Raw genomic sequence first — 18,485 nt, 5'->3', positions numbered from 1 at the left:
ACGATCAAGAGTCTCCTTAGCCTGGGGGGCTACCTGGCGCACGGGGTTTATCTCAAGCAATCTGGCCGATATTTTCCCCTGTAAGGTGCGGCAACAGCCAATATCTTCATTATGCCTATCAATGGGGATTATGTAGCTACACGGGGTAGCATTGAGGATAGGCATGTGGGGCGGCCATAAACAGGCATCCACCTGGGCCTCACAGTTCATATGAATATACCTGTGCTAGCTCGGCCTGTTGACATAATAGGATCAGTCCGCAGGTCTTCCTTTGGATCGGTCTGTGACCGTTCCAGATGGTTCTGTTGTTTCTCCACCTGTTCTAAGCGCTCCAATGACGGGTGTAATGATTCAGTAAACAACTTCTTTATACTCAAGAGGAACCCCTCTTGTGAAAACAACAGGTTTTCAATGTGGTTATTAGTCGGCTGATCAGACTCTGCTTTCTTCCCCCCACTCTAGGTCGTTATGGTCTTCTGGATAGCAGTTTTCGGACTTTTTGATCTTGACCTGTCCTCCGCTCTTTTCCTTTTAGCGCTAACAGGATTTTGATTCACTTGGGGTATTCACATGCCAGACCAAGAGCAATGTACCAATAGTTACAAATTATCTCAAATATGATTTGGTCTCCAACATGGCAATCAGATGTGGGATGTGCAATAGGGTGTGGAATGCAGGAATAAATGAATACCCATGTTCAACGGAGGATGTGGTTGGACATCCGAGAGATACCCACAGATAGTTAGAAATACAACACAGGCGTGTTAGGAATGGGGTTTCTAGTTGGCAGTCAGTTTGTACCCTGTCCAAGTAGGGACCCTCACTCAAGGTCAGGATAAGGGAGATACCTGCTCAGATAACCCCTGCTCACCCCCTTGGTAGCTTGGCACAAGCAGTCAGGCGTATCTCAAAAGTAATGTGTAAAGCATTTGCACATGACACACAGTAATAAATGAAAACACTACAAAAGGATACCACACCAGTTTCAGAAAAAATAGCCAATTTTTATCTTTATTAAATAAGACCGGATATGATAAAAATCCAACATTCAGTAATAAAGATATGACTTCTGCAAGATTTACTCAATAATAAAGTTCCTTGAAGTTGATAGCTCAACCTGGGGCTATCACGGCACCGTGATAAACAAAACCAACAGTTCATACCGGCCGCAGCGTCGCAGCCCAGCTATGGTGTGGAGAAGACCTGCAAACAGTACCTTTGGAATTGCAGGGTGTACTGATCCTCACGGTGAGCTCCAGAGAGCACCGTCGTTGGCGTCACGGTGTCGGTATCGGAGTCAGTGTGGGAGTCAATGAGCCCTCGAAATCACACGCGATGCGGATGGAACACCAGGCTGATGAAGTCAGGAGCGCTGGCGTGGATGGCATCAGGGCTGTGGTGCAATGCAGGCAGCGGCTCGGTGACATCGTCCAGCAGCATCAGTGAGACCAGGACTGCAGTGTGAAGCGGGGTGATGTGACATGCGGTGTCACCAGGTCACGGTGCAGGCAGCATCGTCGTTGTTGCTGAAGCACTGTCATTGGTAGGCCCGAGCCAGCCGTGCAGGACAGCACTTCATGACCCTCATAAGTGGTGTCCAGAGGCCACTGTGCAGGCAGCAGCGCCAGTGTCAGCAGGAGTGGCATCATTGGGGAGGCCCAGGCTGCGTTGTGAGCAGGTGATGCTCGAGTGCAGGGCCCACAGGTCGTGGTGCGAGCAGCGGCTCGATGAAGTCATCCGATGACGGCGTCGGTGAGACCAGAGTCACGGTGTGCAGCAGGACAGTACAATTCTGTGCAGCATCAGCAGGTCACGTGCAGGCCAGCGGCTTCATTGGCTGTGGCGCAGTGGTCTCTCCTCTTGAACAGCACAAAACATACAGTTCCAGTGCTGAGGAAACTGAAGTTTTGAAAAGAAAAGCAAACTGGAGACCATTATTGCAAAATGCCTGGTAGACTTGTCTACAAATATCCATAACTCAATGAATCTGCTAGCCCCAGGGAAATCACCTGTCCTGATTGATACCGCTGAGAACACCCTTTTAACATTTTATGAGTAAAAGCCAATAGTCCATTAAGTGTTTGTAAAGGCTCAGGGAATCTCCAGTACCTGTAGAAGGCCTGGACATGTTGCCCAATGAGAAAGTACATCACTGTCCCTTTTTGTCATGCAGACACTGATTCCCTTGGATGTACACACTCACATACGAATCCAACATTCCTTCAGCTCACGCCATGATGCATGTCAATAATCAGGCTATGAACCTTTACCAAATGACATGTGCAAAGCACTAACAAAAGGTTTTGGTGTCCCTGAGACTTCCAACAGGAGGAAAGCTCTACTCCAAGCCCTCGAAGAACTTTCTCAAGCAGGATAACCAGCAAATTTCACCCTTTGCACTCTTTTCAGGCAGAACCAGCAACTGCAGGCAAGCCCAACAAGCAACACAGCAAAGGGTTATGACTCCTCTTTCAGCTCTTTAGCTTTTCTCCAGGGCAGAGGTTCTTCCTCATTTCAGAAAGATTCTAAAAGTCTGGGGTTTTGGGTCCACTACTTATACCCCTTTTTGCCTTTGAAGTTGGCAAACTTCAAAGCAAAGTCTCAAGTGTTTGCAAGATCCTTCTTTGTCCAGGCCAGGCCCCAGACACACACCAGGGGTTTGGAGACTGCATTGTGTGAGGGCAGGCACAGTCCTTTCAGGTGCAAGTGACCACTCCTCCTTCCACTCTAGCTCAGATGGCTCATCAGGATATACAGGCTACACCCCAGCTCCCTTTGTGTCACTGTCTAGAGGATAGGTGTCAACAGCCCAACTGTCAAACTGACTCAGGCAGGGAATTCACAAACAGGCAGAGTCATAGAATGGTTTAAGCAGGAAAATGCCTATTTCTAAAGGTGGCATTTTAAACTCACAATCCAAAAACCAATTTCACTAAAAGATGTGTTTTTAAATTGTGATTTCAGAGACCCTAAATTCCAGATTTCTATCTGCTCTCAAAGTGAATCTACTCTTTACAGTGATTTCAAGGCAGCCTCCATGCTAACCTATGAGAGAGATAGGCCTTGCAACAATGAAACCTGAGTTTGGCAGTATTTCACTGTTAGGACATGTTAAATAAACTGCACCCTGTCCACTGGGTTACCTAGGGCCTAACTTGGGGTGCCTTACATGTACAAAAAGGGAAGGTTTGGGCCTGGTAAGTGGGTACACTTGTCAGGTCAAATTGGCAGTTAAAGACTGCACATGCAAACACTCCAGAGGGAGGTCTGAGCCATGTTTACTAAGCTACTTTTTTGGGTGGCACAATCAGTGATGCAGACCCTCTAATAGCATTTGATTTACAGGCCCTGGGCACTTCTAGTGCACTTTACTAGGGACTTACCAGTAAATCAAATATGCCAATAAAGGATGAACCAATCAACAGTTACAATTTACCTATGAACCTGTTGATTGGTTCACCTGCACTTTAGCACTTTAACACTGATCAACAGGGGTAAAGTGCGCAGACAATAAACCAGGAAATACAGAGCACAGTAAACCATAAAAACAGGAGGTCAGAAGGCAAAAGACAGGGGAGACACACCAAAAAGCCTCCAGATCTAAAAGGAGGTCACTTGGAGATGACACATGTGTGTGTGGCACTCATTAAATCTTGCAAATACCGGCAAAGGGATGGTAACTATCATGTAGCCAGTAGTAGAAGATGTGCTAATCTACAATTTACACAAGTCACACGTTGAATCCTGTCTATGTATGACCAGACAATGTTGTTGTAGAAGATGTGTATGAAGTGTAAGCAGCCTGAAGAATGACAGCACTTCTTTTCATGCCCCCACTGCTTTGAGAGAACTCTGTTTAATTGCCACATAGTGCTTGGAGAGAGCTTTTCTTGGATTTCCCTTGAACTCTGAAAGTGCATCCTGGAATCCTGATATCACCACCACAACCCGGGGGTTATTAAGTTGAAGCACTCCGGAGACGCGCGCAGCACCCTTGAGTGAAGAAAGGAGCGAGCGCGCTCCTTGTGTGCCCCCGGGCAAAGCATGCTCTGAGGAGGGTCCCCGGGGCACAAGTAGGCACCTACTTAGGAGCCTGCTCACCACTGTGCCCCGGGTGGATTTTTCTCTTCATCTAGGAGACGGGCAGAGAAGGAAGCACCATCGAGGTTCCCTGCCCCACAAAGCCCCTTGTGTGTTTTGTTGGACGGGTGGGGGAAGAAAGCATTATCGAAGGCCCCCGCGCCACTGGAGCCCTTACTCTTGTTTGTGGAGACTGCAGGTGGGGTAGAAGCCTCGCCAGAAGCCCCCGCACCTCAACGTCTCCACGCTGGGCCCCCTTGTCGTTGTTTGTTTTTGGTCCCCCCTTTTGGAGGGCTGGCTGTGGTCCAGGGGGCCCCCAGAGATCACAGGCCCCATGGTATGTCTATTGGAGTCTGAACAAAAGGCGAATTACCACAAATGTTATTGCATATTATCACATGATCATCAATAGGCATATGGAAACATAGTTGGCACTGTTATGACTACACAGGCATTTGTCAAAGTCCAGCATGTGTCCATACAGGAAGATAGATATGTGAGGTTTCATATCCTATGAACACACCACTGTGGTCATATGTTACTGAAATTACACTACACATATCTTTACACACACACGGCATATAGAAACCTTCACTGACATGTGTTTCTACCATCTCCTGCAACTAAGATGCATGGAGAACTATCTGTCACACATGTAGCAGAGCATCATGAGGGCTAAATCAACAATACACTACAGAGTGCACACACATGCACTCACAAATTGCCAGGGGTAACATGATTTCAACCCAGCCATAGTCCACTGCATTCTCTAAGTACAAAGTGTCATGGCTGTCACATGCCTTACCAAGTATTAGACAGAGGCCATCATATCTATTGTGCTGTTGGTATGTGTACATTTGTATATCAGACATAACAATGTGGTACACCCACAAATATGTGTTTGAACACATATCTAAACACCTAGTAAACATGTGCTAACACATATGTGGACACAGTGTAGCTACACATGCACATATGTACAACGTATAAGTCATTGCATGCATCACACACATAAACAAACATATAGGTTGAACATACCAATAAATGTCACCATCAAAATATGAATGGATAGGCACACATATGTAGCTGTACTATGATGACAACATTATTGCATAGCCCATTTGACATGGTACGTGAATCTGGGTGCAGTCTAGGCCTACATAGCAAATTTCCATGCATTCCTGTCATGCGTCTAAAATTTATGGTGCAAACGGCTCAGTTCCATACTCTGCAAAGCCAGAAAAATGACGCCTGACCCCTGAGCATCTATCGCAAATCCACAGTCCTTTTCAAGCACAATGGGACAACATCTAGACTTCATAATTTTCTAAGCAGCAAAAAGGTGCCTAAGCTCATGAGCATCTATCGCAAGTCCACATGCCTTCTCACGCACAAGGGTACAAAATCAACGCATAACTGTCATGCGCAAAAAAAATGATGCCTAACTGAAAACATGACGCACAGGCCCAGGAAGTGATGACATCCTGCCTGCATACATGGTACAGTGAGTTCACGTTCAGTTTCACTTCACAGTCTTATTGTCTGTGACTGTGTGAGTGAGTTTGGAGTTGGAATTGAGTTTTTGAAGTGTTTTTGTGCTGTGTCCTGTAGCTGTTGTGTCTTTGTTGGTCTTTTAATCAGTCTTTTGCAGTGTATTTGTACTGTATCTGTCACTGTATTGTGGGGTGTTTGTCTAGGAGTAGGATAGCTTGCTGGACAGTTGGGGGAGTTTTAAATGTTATGTTTTTGCCTGCAACTGCATTTGCAGTTAATATACACTGCATGATGTCAGAGAAAGGGAGGATGGGCAAGATGTTGGTAGATGAGCTGGGGGGCTTAATTTGGCTTGTACATTATTGCCTTCTTATGATGCTTGTACAGGGTGGCTGCGTAACCCAGGTTTACCCCACAGAGGCCAGGAAGCTGCAGTGAGACAAGGTGCTCCACCACCTGATGTGAGTATTTGGCACCAGACGCAATGACAACCAACTCAAACACCGTTGCATTGACCTTATTGCAAGGGAGCAGGATCTACTGGATCACCTGGGCATTGAGATTGGTGGAGCAGTTGGTAAGTATCTCATTTCGATAGCAACACAATTATTTCCATGTGAAAGACAGGTGCTGATAAGGTTAGGTGCAGCATGTTTTGTCAAAGGATCTGGACATGTAGTATGCAGCCTGTATTTAGAGCCCCAGTGCCACCTAAGGCTGTCATTGTGATATACAATTATGAGGCAGAGGCAGGGCAGAAGTGCCATCTTCCCTTCATAATCTTAACAAAGTGTTGTGATACATGCATAGCAACACTCTGTTTTGATCAGCACAACAGGAGGCCTGGGCCAGGCATCATGTACGGCATGGGGGCCCAACACCTGTGTGGGTGTCAAAAGTACATGCTTCTGGGAAATATGAGAAATTACCTAATGCCATATTTCCTGCACTTTGAACGGCTGCTGAGAGCAGGTGTTATAAGGAGGCATATAACTGTATATGATGGGCCCCAGTGTACTCCGCAGACATTGTGATGATCTGTTTTGTCGCTACTCCTGCGGAGTACATAATTTGCCTCCATATAAGCAGAGGCAGTTGGACTCTACCTGCACCATGCCGTGCCTTATTACTCATTAGGAGCACACATTGTCGGGGAAAGGTGTGCACTAAGGGCCACAAGGACTGTAGTGATGCACTTGGTGCAGCACCACTTTCCTTCAATCTGGCCTTTTGTGTCATTGGCCAAGGTCATCTAATGGAGCTTGACTATGCACTGGGCCCAGACTAATAGCACTTTCCTCTTCCTGGATATTGTGTATCACATACCCACCAAACTTTGGGCCTGATTTTTACCTTGGCGGACGGCGGAGGCCGTCCGCCAAGGTTCCGCCGCCAAATGACCGCACCGCGGTCACAAGACCGCGGCGGCCATTCTAACATTTCCTCTGGGCCGGCGGGCGCTCTCAAAAAGAGCGCCCGCCAGCCCAGAGGAAATGCCCCTGCAACGAGGACGCCGGCTCAGAATTGAGCCGGCGTAGTTGCAGGGGTGCGACGGGTGCAGTTTGCACCCGTCGCGTATTTCAGTGTCTGCATGGCAGACACTGAAATACTTTGCGGGGCCCTCTTATGGGGGCCCCTGCCGTGCCCATGCCATTGGCATGGGCACGGCAGGGGCCCCCAGGGGCCCCGCGGCACCCCCTACCGCCATCCTGTTCATGCCGGGTTTCCCGCCATGAACAGGATGGCGGTAGGGGCTGTCAGAATCCTCATGGCGGCGGAGCGCGCTCCGCCACCATGAAGGATTCCCCCGAGCAGCGGTAAGTCGGCGGGAGCCCGCCGACTTGCCGCTTCTGACCGCGGCTGAACCGCCGCGGTCAGAATGCTCGTGGGAGCACCGCCAGCCTGTTGGCGGTGCTCCCGTGGTCGGTGGCCCTGGCGGCCACCGGCCGCCAGGGTCAGAATGACCCCCTTTGTCTCTAGTATCCCACACACATTGCTGATTTAGTACCACAGGCCTGTCGCATCTTATTTACAGTATGGGGCTTCCCTGCATCACTGGCATATTACTTAGAAGCCTGTACCAACACATGCATCCTTGGATCACAGAGCAAGTGTGTCTGTGTTGAGGCATATGTCTATGCAAATGTTCTTATCCCTTCTTGGACAAATAATGGAATACCATGCCAAAAGTGGCTGACCACACAGTATAGGCAAGTCATCCATAATTTCAATCAGTTAAAGTGCAGATAGGTACAACTAAATGAACATAAGTAAATTCCCATGGCATTATTGCTCAAGTGTGTGTGCCTTGTAATGGCGCACACATATTAGTAACTACAAACAAGGATGTATCAAAGCATTCCTCAACATTTTGGAATATTCACACAACCCCTAGGCAGTTGTTCGTCAGTTAGCTTTGACAGTGAGGTAGATGTCTTCAATATCTGGGGTAGGCTCAAAAGCTATGGGTGTCACAATGTGATGGCCACTGCAATAACCAATGTGTGCCCCTCAGATGCAGAGTACAGTGTCATGCAGACCAATATGGTAATGGAAGTGTAAAACTAAAAAACACCTGCATGACAATGCCATGTACATATTGTGCAGTGAAAAGCACCACAGTAGTGTCTGGGAAAGTGATGGTTTGTAGGTGCTGGGGTCTCCATTATCCAAGACTATGGGGGTGATTCTGAGACTGGCGGGCGGCGGAGGCCGCCCGCCAGTCTTCCCCCGACAAAATACCGCTCCGCGGTCGCAAGACCGCTGAGGGTATTTTGAGATTTGCCCTGGGCTGGCGGGCGGCCGCCAAAAGGCCATCCGCCAGCCCAGGGCAAATCTACCTTCCCACGAGGAGGCCGGCTCCGAATGGAGCCGGCGTAGTGGGAAGGTGCGACGGGTGCAGTTGCACCCGTCGCGTATTTCAGTGTCTGCTTTGCAGACACTGAAATACTTTGCGGGGCCCTCTTACGGGGGCCCCTGCAGTGCCCATGCCTATTGGGCACTGCAGGGGCCCCCAGGGGCCCCGCGGCACCCCCTACCGCCATCCTGTGGCTACATTTTCCTTTCATTTATTGCAGGTGAACCTCCACCCTACACCATTGGAGAGGTAGCCAGTTGTCAAGACCCCAATTCTGTAAATAAGTGTCACCTTGTGCATCATATGTGGCAATCCAGGTTTTGGTGTGAGTCAGTCTGATGTGCACAATGCAATGAGTAAAAGTTTTGCTTGGCCAATGCTATGATATCATTGAAGTTAGGATGGTGACATCAGGTCTGTTGAAATCTTGAGCACTGAGAATGGCTTGATTTTTTAACAAGTGGCAACGTGTGCTGGTATAGAACTGTGGGTGTTAGGAAGTGGAATGCATGGCCACATATACATTGATGTCTATCATGATAGGTGTCAGGGCAGCGGTTTATGTAATTAGCATGGCTGTTGACAGCAACTTTGCCACAGCACTTTTGACAGCATTGTGTGTGACACATAGCTTACACTTACTCACAAAACGGTACAGATGAAGGAAAGGTATATAGTCTGTAGGGGACTTATGTAGGAGACACATACACCACTGGTGCCTCAGTACGCTTCAGATATAAATGGAGGCCACAGTAGTTCCTGGAGCCTTATTGTGCTGGACAACAGTCAGTCGAGTACACAATTAGTAGACCACTCAGCTCCAGATGGTTGTGGGAAAGGGCTATGGATTGCCCCAAACTAACTCTCAGCAGAATTACCAACATGGCCCTGCCATCATATTTGTGAGTGACGTTGGTCACATGACGTACATATGATGTGAATGCTGAGTGCACACCTGGTACTTTGATGATGTCTGACATGTATGTGCATATGATGTTCAATATATAAGAATACTGTAGCAGCAACCAGAGCAGTGCCAAAATCACTGTGGCCCTAAGGGCACCCATACAACCACCATGTGTGTGTTGCTACATTTAGCACAACATAGCATAGAGTAGGGGGCATTAGTTACAACAACTTTGATATGCTGGCCATGCTTTTGCCAAACTTTATGTTGACATAGCATTATTTGTACATGTGGGCACATCATGAGCAATGGTGTGCCCCCTTGTAACGTATGCTCAGACCAGGTCTTAAAGCAGGACACATAAATGAAGCTTTACCAAACCTTAGAATAGCCGGTGGGAAGTTTCCAGCACACATATCTGATGACCCGTACATGATACTTGGGCAATCTTTGATGTAGAACCAGGGGTGTCAAAGAGGTGGATTGCATACAAAGCCCCCATATTGAAAAGGACACAGGAAATCTAGACTTGTTGGGCCACATAATCCTCACAAGTTTGTTAACACATATGTTGAGCAAGGAAGCATTGGTCCACTCACTTCTGGGGCCTGATGGTCAACAATGGATAGCCATCATCCCAGTGACATGTACTTGAAACCATAGATGGCTGGTAGGAAATAGTCATAGATTAGGAATAAGTCATTGTTTAGGAATGTATAGTGGACTGCATGTGTCATCTACGGATGCAGTGTACATTATGGGGGTTATTCTAACTTTGGAGGAGGTGTTAATCCGTCCCAAAAGTGACGGAAAAGTGACGGATTTACCACCAGCCGTATTACGAGTCCATTATATCCTATGGAACTCGTAATACGGGTGGTGGTATATCCGTCACTTTACCGTCACTTTTGGGACGGATTAACACTCCTCCAAAGTTAGAATAACCCCCTATATGTTTGTTCTACCGCTACCCAATGCTGTATTTAGTGCTGATTCTCCTAATTTTTCAGCTGCCAATATGACACCTGAGGAATGTCATGCTTTCCTCAAAAGGGCAGACAGGTACCATCACATTTTGGATGTCAATGCCAGGTACCAGAGGATGGTGAGGAGTTTCTGGAAGGAAAAGGCCACAGGGGCATGGCGTGCTTTCCCACCTGGGGGACCTCTACAGCAGCCACACAAAAAAGCAGGTGACATTGGGGAAAACATAAGGAGTCCAGGGGGGCTCTGCAGCTCCGACCCCATCCACATCTGCTGCACCTGTCACAAGCCAGGCACCCGTGCAGCCAATTGCTGCAGTAATCAGCCTGAACTTTGAAATTTACATGAGATGGAACATGGCTGTCATGATGGCCAAATTGGACAGGTTGGAGCAGGAGAATGCAAAAAATACACACATCCCCAAACCCGACACACCTGCAAACCACACTAAAAAACACACCCCTTCACACACCACAGTCCTTTGCATTTCTGACAGCTGGATCCAACAAGATATCACAAGAAATAGATATTCTTAATCATAATTTAGGCACCCCTGCAACTATCACAACTACATATCACACATCCTCACCAAACATCCATCACATTCAGTTGCACCTCCCCACCTAATTACTCCCCGTCACCTGGTTAGCACCCAGCACACCATGTTACCCGAGACAAATCCCTTTTTCACAGATGACAAGTTAAGAGTCATGGTAGAGTCATTAGAGTGGTGCCACAATTTTTTGGACCCCACGTCAGGCAAACTACTGGAGCTAGGAAAATGGAAATGTGGCAAAGGATCGTCGACAGGGTGATTTTTGTAGGCAGTTCCCTGTGCACAAGGGACAACATCTGGAAGAGGTGGAACAACCTCAGGGAGAAGGTCTGTTCCAACAGTGAACAATGATACAAAATACCCTTCACCCTCTACCCACCCATTGAACTGTACTCACCTGACAGGAGAACAACTCTACCGTGTCTGGGAGGAGGTCAGGCACTGACAGGAATGCCGAGGCCAGGAGGCAATACTAGTGTCACCTCCCCAGCCAACACAGTGTACCCTGATACAAAAACACCCTTCTCCCTCTACTCACCCATTGAACTGTACTCCCATAACAGGAGGACAACTGTACAGTGTGTGTTACAGGGAGAGAAATGGCTAAAATTCATAGGAGTATCTCTCACTCTCACTCCAAGCAACAGTCCACAGTATAACTACCAAAATCCCTTTTCCTGGGAATGCACACATGAGTTGCACACCTGGGTTAGTCACATTGACTGAGTTCATTTAGTCACATGAATGCTAATGCCAGGCGGCTCTGTCTACCCAATCAAACGACCCAGCCCACTCTGCATATGTTCAAATTTCCTAGTTGGTACACTTGCTATAGAAGTCTACTCACCTCAGAGGACAGACGACGCAAACTGTGAGTTGTGATGTAAGTAATGTCACTATAAATCAAGGGAGGACCAGACCATGCAACTCTAAACACCAGGCAAGTGTTCATATGACATTGTGCTTCTGTCCCTGAAACCTCTTATGAACTTGACACACCTGGAAGGGGCAAGAATACAGGTCATTGTACACCGTTTGATGTGACCACACTCCCGAATCCATCTTGAAATGCTATGCCAAGATGAAAATAGTGTAGATAGGAAGGGCAGCTCAAAATGTCTGGAAAGAACATCTAAGACAGATCTGAGGCCCCAAGATGTGTCATCTGTATGGCACGTGCACTAGTCACATCCACAAGGCACTGACCACAGGATGACAACTATCACTTTTTATCCAAGGTTATGCCAATGCCTTCATGACAGACAACTATGTGTCAAGGTGACTCAAAAATATCCTGCCCAGCCATTGTTCTGCCTGCACTGCTTTCCATTCTTCCAACAGCTAATAATCCCAGACAGTCTGAGGCTAGGTCACTGAACTGGAATTGGTATGTGACTCCAATGTCAAGTTCTTACAAATGATACGATGTGTAGCTGTCACATTAGATAAATCACAGATCCAATGTGATAACCCTAGACCAATGTCACTGCCAATTATTGGTGGTAGATGTCACAATACAACCACTAACATTGTCTCTCTCACATCAACAGGTTGAGCTGTCACTGCAACCACCAACACCACTGAGGAGACAGCCACAAAGCCCTCAGTGAGGATACCACTCCTGGACCGCTGGACATTGAGAACAGTTCTAGCCCATCCGGGCAACCTGGTCAGGAAGCATCAGTCAGCCTCAGTCTGACCACATCAACTCCTCCTAACCCTGTGATCTCCACATCGCAGGCAGTCAGTTGCCACCTACCTGTGCCCAGAGGACAGTCATCAACATCTTGTGCCCCCCAGTCCAGGTTCCTGAGACACAGCCAACCAACTCCGACAATAAAAGACCTGGAACCAGTGGAAGGGGGCAGTCTGCAACAAGGGTTGAGGCACGTGGGGGTAGGGTGCGTGAGAGGGATGGTGTGGCATAGTGGCAAGAGGCTACTGGAGATGCCCTTGGCCAGGATACCATGAGCCAGGTCTTTGGAGCCTACCAACATTCCCAAGGATGATGGGCCAGGTACCGCCTGAACTAGGGAAATCAAAGAGCTACAGAGGGATTGCCATCAGGAAATACATGAGCAGTGGGATGCTAACAATACCAACATGGCCTCCCTAACAGGGTAACTACCCTGATCAGTGATCAACAATAACATCACATCCCTTCCTTTGGCACATCACCACCAGACCCTTCATCAGTGGCAGCCACTGGAAGGGAGACCCTGCCAGGGGAAGCACCTGCCTCAGACACCCCTGCTTCTGCATTTACTGATTCCTCCCCTGCAAGCGGGAACATCCAGCCAAACATTCAGGAGGTGACACCAACCACTGCCAGCAAGTGACCACTTCCTGATGTCACTCATTTACTCTGTTGACTGTTCCTTAACCACTTTCTAATTTCCATGCTAGTAGGACACTGGACTTTGGACTTCAAATATTCTGACCTCTACTCTATTGATTGCATCCACTATGACTGATTCCTTCACCTTACTTCTTTTTTTTTTAATTCCAGTATCACTATTGATTCCTATAGTAATGTAAATAAACACATTCATCACTAAAACACTGCCTACTACCTCTCTTTTTTAACTGTCTGAAATGTTGGATGCTAATCACATGTGAAGCACATGAGTAAGACATGAGAAGGTAATGGATGGAGGGAGATATCTCAGGTAGTGTCATGCTGAGTATGACTAGCAACACAATGTCACAAGTTTATGGTCACAACAAACGTTTTATTATACTGTATGGCACATAGGGGGTCATTATGACCCTGGCGGTAAATACCGCCATGGCGGAGGTTGGCGGTAGCACCGCCAACAGGCTGGCGGTGCTCCGCCGGGCATTCTGGGCCGCGGCCAGAGGCGGGAAGCCGGCGGTGTACCGCCGACTTTCCACTGCCCATGGCAATCCGCCATGGCGGCGCAGCTTGCTGCGCCGCCATGGGGATTCTGACACCCCATACCGCCATCCTGTTCCTGCCGGTTCTTCCGCCAGGAACAGGATGGCGGTATGGGGTGTCGTGGGGCCCCTGGGGGCCCCTGCAGTGCCCATGCCAATGGCATGGGCACTGCAGGGGCCCCCGTAAGAGGGCCCCACAAAGAATTTCAGTGTCTGCTTTGCAGACACTGAAATTCGCGACGGGTGCAACTGCACCCGTCGCACCTTCCCACTCCGCCGGCTCCATTCTGAGCCGGCTTCCTCGTGGGAAGGGTGTTTCCAGCTGGGCTGGCGGGCGGACTTTCGGCGGTCGCCCGCCAGCCCAGTGGGAAACCCAGAATGACCGCCGCGGTCTTTTGACCGCGGTACGGTCTTCTGGCGGTTCCCGCTTGGAAGCTTAGAATCAGGGCCATAGGCTGTTAAAAATATCTGGACCGTCATAGCAAAGAATGTCTTAGCCATTTTGAGTCAGGTCAGATATCCCAAATGTACTGTCCCCCAGACCACACAAGAAAGGGCTTTGTCAGACATTTTCCTCTAGATTAGGCTAACAGAGTGTGGGATTTTCCACCAGTTTTACCCTTATCACATACCAAAAGCAAGTCTGGCAACTTAACACTGCCATGGCACAGACAGAAGGCAGAACAACATACCCTGGGCCCAGGTCCTTCCAATGACAATAAACAAGCATTCGGGGGAATATCAGAAAACTGTGTCAGTGGTATGGCACAGGCACACTGGCCTACACTGAGGAAAGTCATTGTCAGCCACTACCAGATCATGCAGGATCAATGTCAACACAATGTGAAGGTAGAAGGAGTGGACTGCACAGGATGACATGTTACAAGGCCACATGATCAATCACATGAGACCATTGGACCAACACACCACAGCTTGAAAGTCTATTATGTATCTCAGATTCCTGCCCTCCCACTGTCCAGTCGGCTTGGGCATAGGGCTCATACACCCAAAATCTGTGACCAACATTACCTGAATCAATGCATGTCCACTTAAGTCAGATCAGCAACAGCTACCTGCCAATGACACAACTCTGAAATGCCCACATGAGGATGGCATGGTAAAGGCACCTGGAAGAAAGAATGATATACAAGGAGTTTAGGCAGGTAAATGCATACATCACGTTATACCAATATGACAAAAACAATTGACCTACATGAAAGGACATGGCCACAACTCATGAACTGCCAGAACAACTTATTTGAAATTGTGATGTATCAAAAATAGAATTTAATCACATTGTATGCCTACTCCACTGGACATTAGGAGCTGCTCGCGTCCGCCAGCAGAAGTCGTATCGGTGGTAGGTGAACGCTACTGTGGCCAACACCCCCATGCATTGCTGCCTGTGGTGGTCTTAAACCAATGGCTGTGTCCCCCAGTGGTCACGGTTGCATATGTGGCAGGCGTGACCGCCATCTTCTGCTGAATCCCTCACTTGACTCCTGACACTGCTGCCGGCAAGACCTCCACTACTCAAGCTGCTGTATACCACCTTGGGGAACAATCATGCCACGTCCAACAAGTGATAGGACCCCTGCCTTCTCACCAGAGGAGCTGGAGAAGCTTGTGAAGGAGGTCCTACCTCTGAATGGACAGCTCTATTGTGCACCAGAGGAACAGATTAGTGCCCCCTTGTGCTCACTTTTCTCAGCACTTTGACATATCTTACATTTAGATAGCCTATAGTTTGGTCCAGTTTGTCAGATCAATGGGTGAGTAAATTGGCATGTTTCCTGGTCAAGTGACATGTATTTAGTCCTGAGGCAATGTGGTAAGTGTTTATTGAGTATTCCCTGATCCAACTTGTGCTGGATGCCATCCTGAGGCAACTCTTGCAAGAAGATGTTATCAATGAGTGGTCACATGTGACTGCATGACAGCTGGAGAGGTGGATGCATGTTATATGAGTCAGTTGTTTGTAAGCTGAGCTTTGTTTATGTTCAGTAATCTCAGGCCACATCTGGCCTTTTCGGACTGTTGTTTAGAAGCCAGGTAATGACTTACTATGCCCCTCAGCTCTGCACATAGACAGCACGTGGCAATTTGCTGCAGGCTATGTGATGTACTGTTATGCATGTAAGTGTCAGATATGGTGTTTCATGTAGGTCTGTGTGGGGCCTGTCTACTGTTTCTCAGAGTAGCACTTGAAATCTGTGCTGGTATGGATTCCTTTTTGCTATGCAAGTGTGACACTTTGTCCACACCCGGTATCCCTGCACAGCATGTTATGATGCCAAATCATGCCTCAGCGCCAATATGTAGCTTCTTGAGCGTCTGTCCATTGACTAGAATGGAAATGGTATTAGGGGCAGGCTGGTGATCTTGTGACTGATGTGCTCTTACAATCTTTGACAATGTGTGTTACATAGCCCTCACAGCTCCCTTGATCCCAAAGCACTGTTGTTTCCCAGCTCAAATGTGTTCTGTGTAGGGTCCTTGCATTTTGGTAATTGAATAAGTGCAAATAGTGTGTTGTTCACTGATGAGCCATGATATATGACTCTGTTGTTTGGGCAGATAGCAGGACATGTACAATGCATGACCATGTTTTTCAGAAGGTACTGTAGGTTTAGGGGATACACATGTGTGGAAGTGTGTATTGTAATTATGATGAGACACACAGACCCCCACACTCTGAAGTGGCATGTGCCTGCATCTGTCTCTGCACATGACCACACATGGACAGGCTTGACCCTTTGTATGCCCAACATGTTACTCCCTTCATTGTGAGCCAAGTGTGATAGAGCAGTTTGCAGGCTGTCTGTGGCCTGTAGGGACTGTATGCAGTGGATGATATTCAGAGGTAGGGGAGGTTTGTGTGCATTCTTGGCTGAGGGGTTTACCTGTCAGTTACCACTTTGTATTATGTGTTCCATAGTGTTTCTGATCAATGTCAGGTTGCTAACTCATGTCCCACAAGAGTCACCCTTGGTCTACCTAGTTAATGCAGGACCAGAGCTGGGTAGTGTATATGGCATCCTACTGGGGAGTGTATGTTGTCATGTCCCTGTGTCCAATGACTGCTATGTGCCACAGGTGGGCAGGATGTTCTTATCTTGGCACCCTGACATGTATCTGACTCGGCCATTTTGTACGGGACATGTGGAAATGATTTCCTGTCTTGTCTTTTACATTAAAACAGGTCAAAGCCCATCAGAAAAAGGGGATGTGTAGAGCCATTGCCAAGAAGGTGCAGACCCTGGAGGTCCACAGCCAGCAAAGCCCCCACTGTTGGAAGAGGTGGGAGAACATGAATAGCCCGACCCGGAAGAACACGGAGTCCGAGCTGGGGGTGATCTCCCAACGTGGATGGGGTGCCCATCGACAATGACCCCCCCCAATGGCCTGCATTTTGGCGGTGGCCTACCCAGACTTGGCTAGGCGGTTGAGGGCAGCACAGCAGCCACAACGGGTTCAGTACAAGGGAAATTCTTACTTGACCATTTGCCAGGTGATTGAGTGAGGGACTGACTGCTTCCCCTGATAACAAGGGATGTGTCATGTGTCACAGATCATTTGGGAGATCATTTGAGTAGACAGGTCATATGTTTCCAACTGGTGTGCTCTGCTCATTGGACCTGGGACCTAGAACAAAACTGTGGATAATCCATTTGCTCAGCAGATGGCACATACGGTTATGTTTAATGCACAAATATTCTGAATTACCTCTTCTGGTGGGTGTTAGTTTTCACCAACAGATCAATCCTCCCTAATGTTACAGTCCAATGGTAAGTAGGATATGGGTCACTGTACTCTGCCATGTGTCTGGGGATATGTGTAGGTTGACATCTGCCACCCAGGAGCAAGTTTTCTCATGTGTATTATGAGGGCTGGTGTCTCACTGCATCTGTGATGTGTAAGTGTCCACCATGCATGTTATATGACTTACATGGCTAATTGTTGGCAACTGTAGCAAAGTATTTTCCCTTTGTAAGTGGGGAACATGCAATGTCATGAGTGATGTGCCATCACGGTAGCCATCATTCCTTTTGCCTAAATGTCTGCATGTGCTCCATTCCCCTTAGGATACATATCTATGCACTGGTTTTAGGCATGTGCTAGCCATGTGGATGGGATGATGTCTGGAGTTTCTCACATATATGTGCATGGAGTACTGTTGTTGTAATGGTACATCTACAATGGTTGTCCATTTCTTGTGGTGCCACATACAGGAGTGTGTCACTGTCATATTTCGTCTGACAGATACGTTCATGCCTCATAATATGTCATTAGACATGTAGAATTGCATTAGCCATGATGGACATGACAGGTAGAGCTAGAGTGTGGATTCACTTCATGTTCATAATTGCCCTTGATGTGGAATCATGCTTGGAGGTGCACTGCACCTGTGTAATGATTGGGCATTGTGCCCTGACTATTGGGATGCATCATGGATTGACTTGCAGTGAGGTTTGCATCACATGTGTTTAGGGTCAGGGATTCATCCGCAGACAGATGCCATGCTTCCTATGTCTGAGATGTGGGTAGTGATGTTGCTTCTCATTGGACAACACGTTGAGGTACTTCTGCTAGTGATTGCAAGGTCTGTGTCTCTCCTTCCTGCACAGTACAGTTGTCTACTACAAACACACTCAGATAAAGTCTTTGTGATTGGTGTCAGACATTGGTGATGGCTATCCCGGGCCTTA

This window comes from Pleurodeles waltl, chromosome 3_1 (genome assembly GCF_031143425.1).
Source record: "Pleurodeles waltl isolate 20211129_DDA chromosome 3_1, aPleWal1.hap1.20221129, whole genome shotgun sequence".
Classification (NCBI taxonomy): domain Eukaryota; kingdom Metazoa; phylum Chordata; class Amphibia; order Caudata; family Salamandridae; genus Pleurodeles; species Pleurodeles waltl.
The sequence above is the reverse complement of the archived record's forward strand: the minus strand, read 5'-3'. Positions refer to the sequence as shown.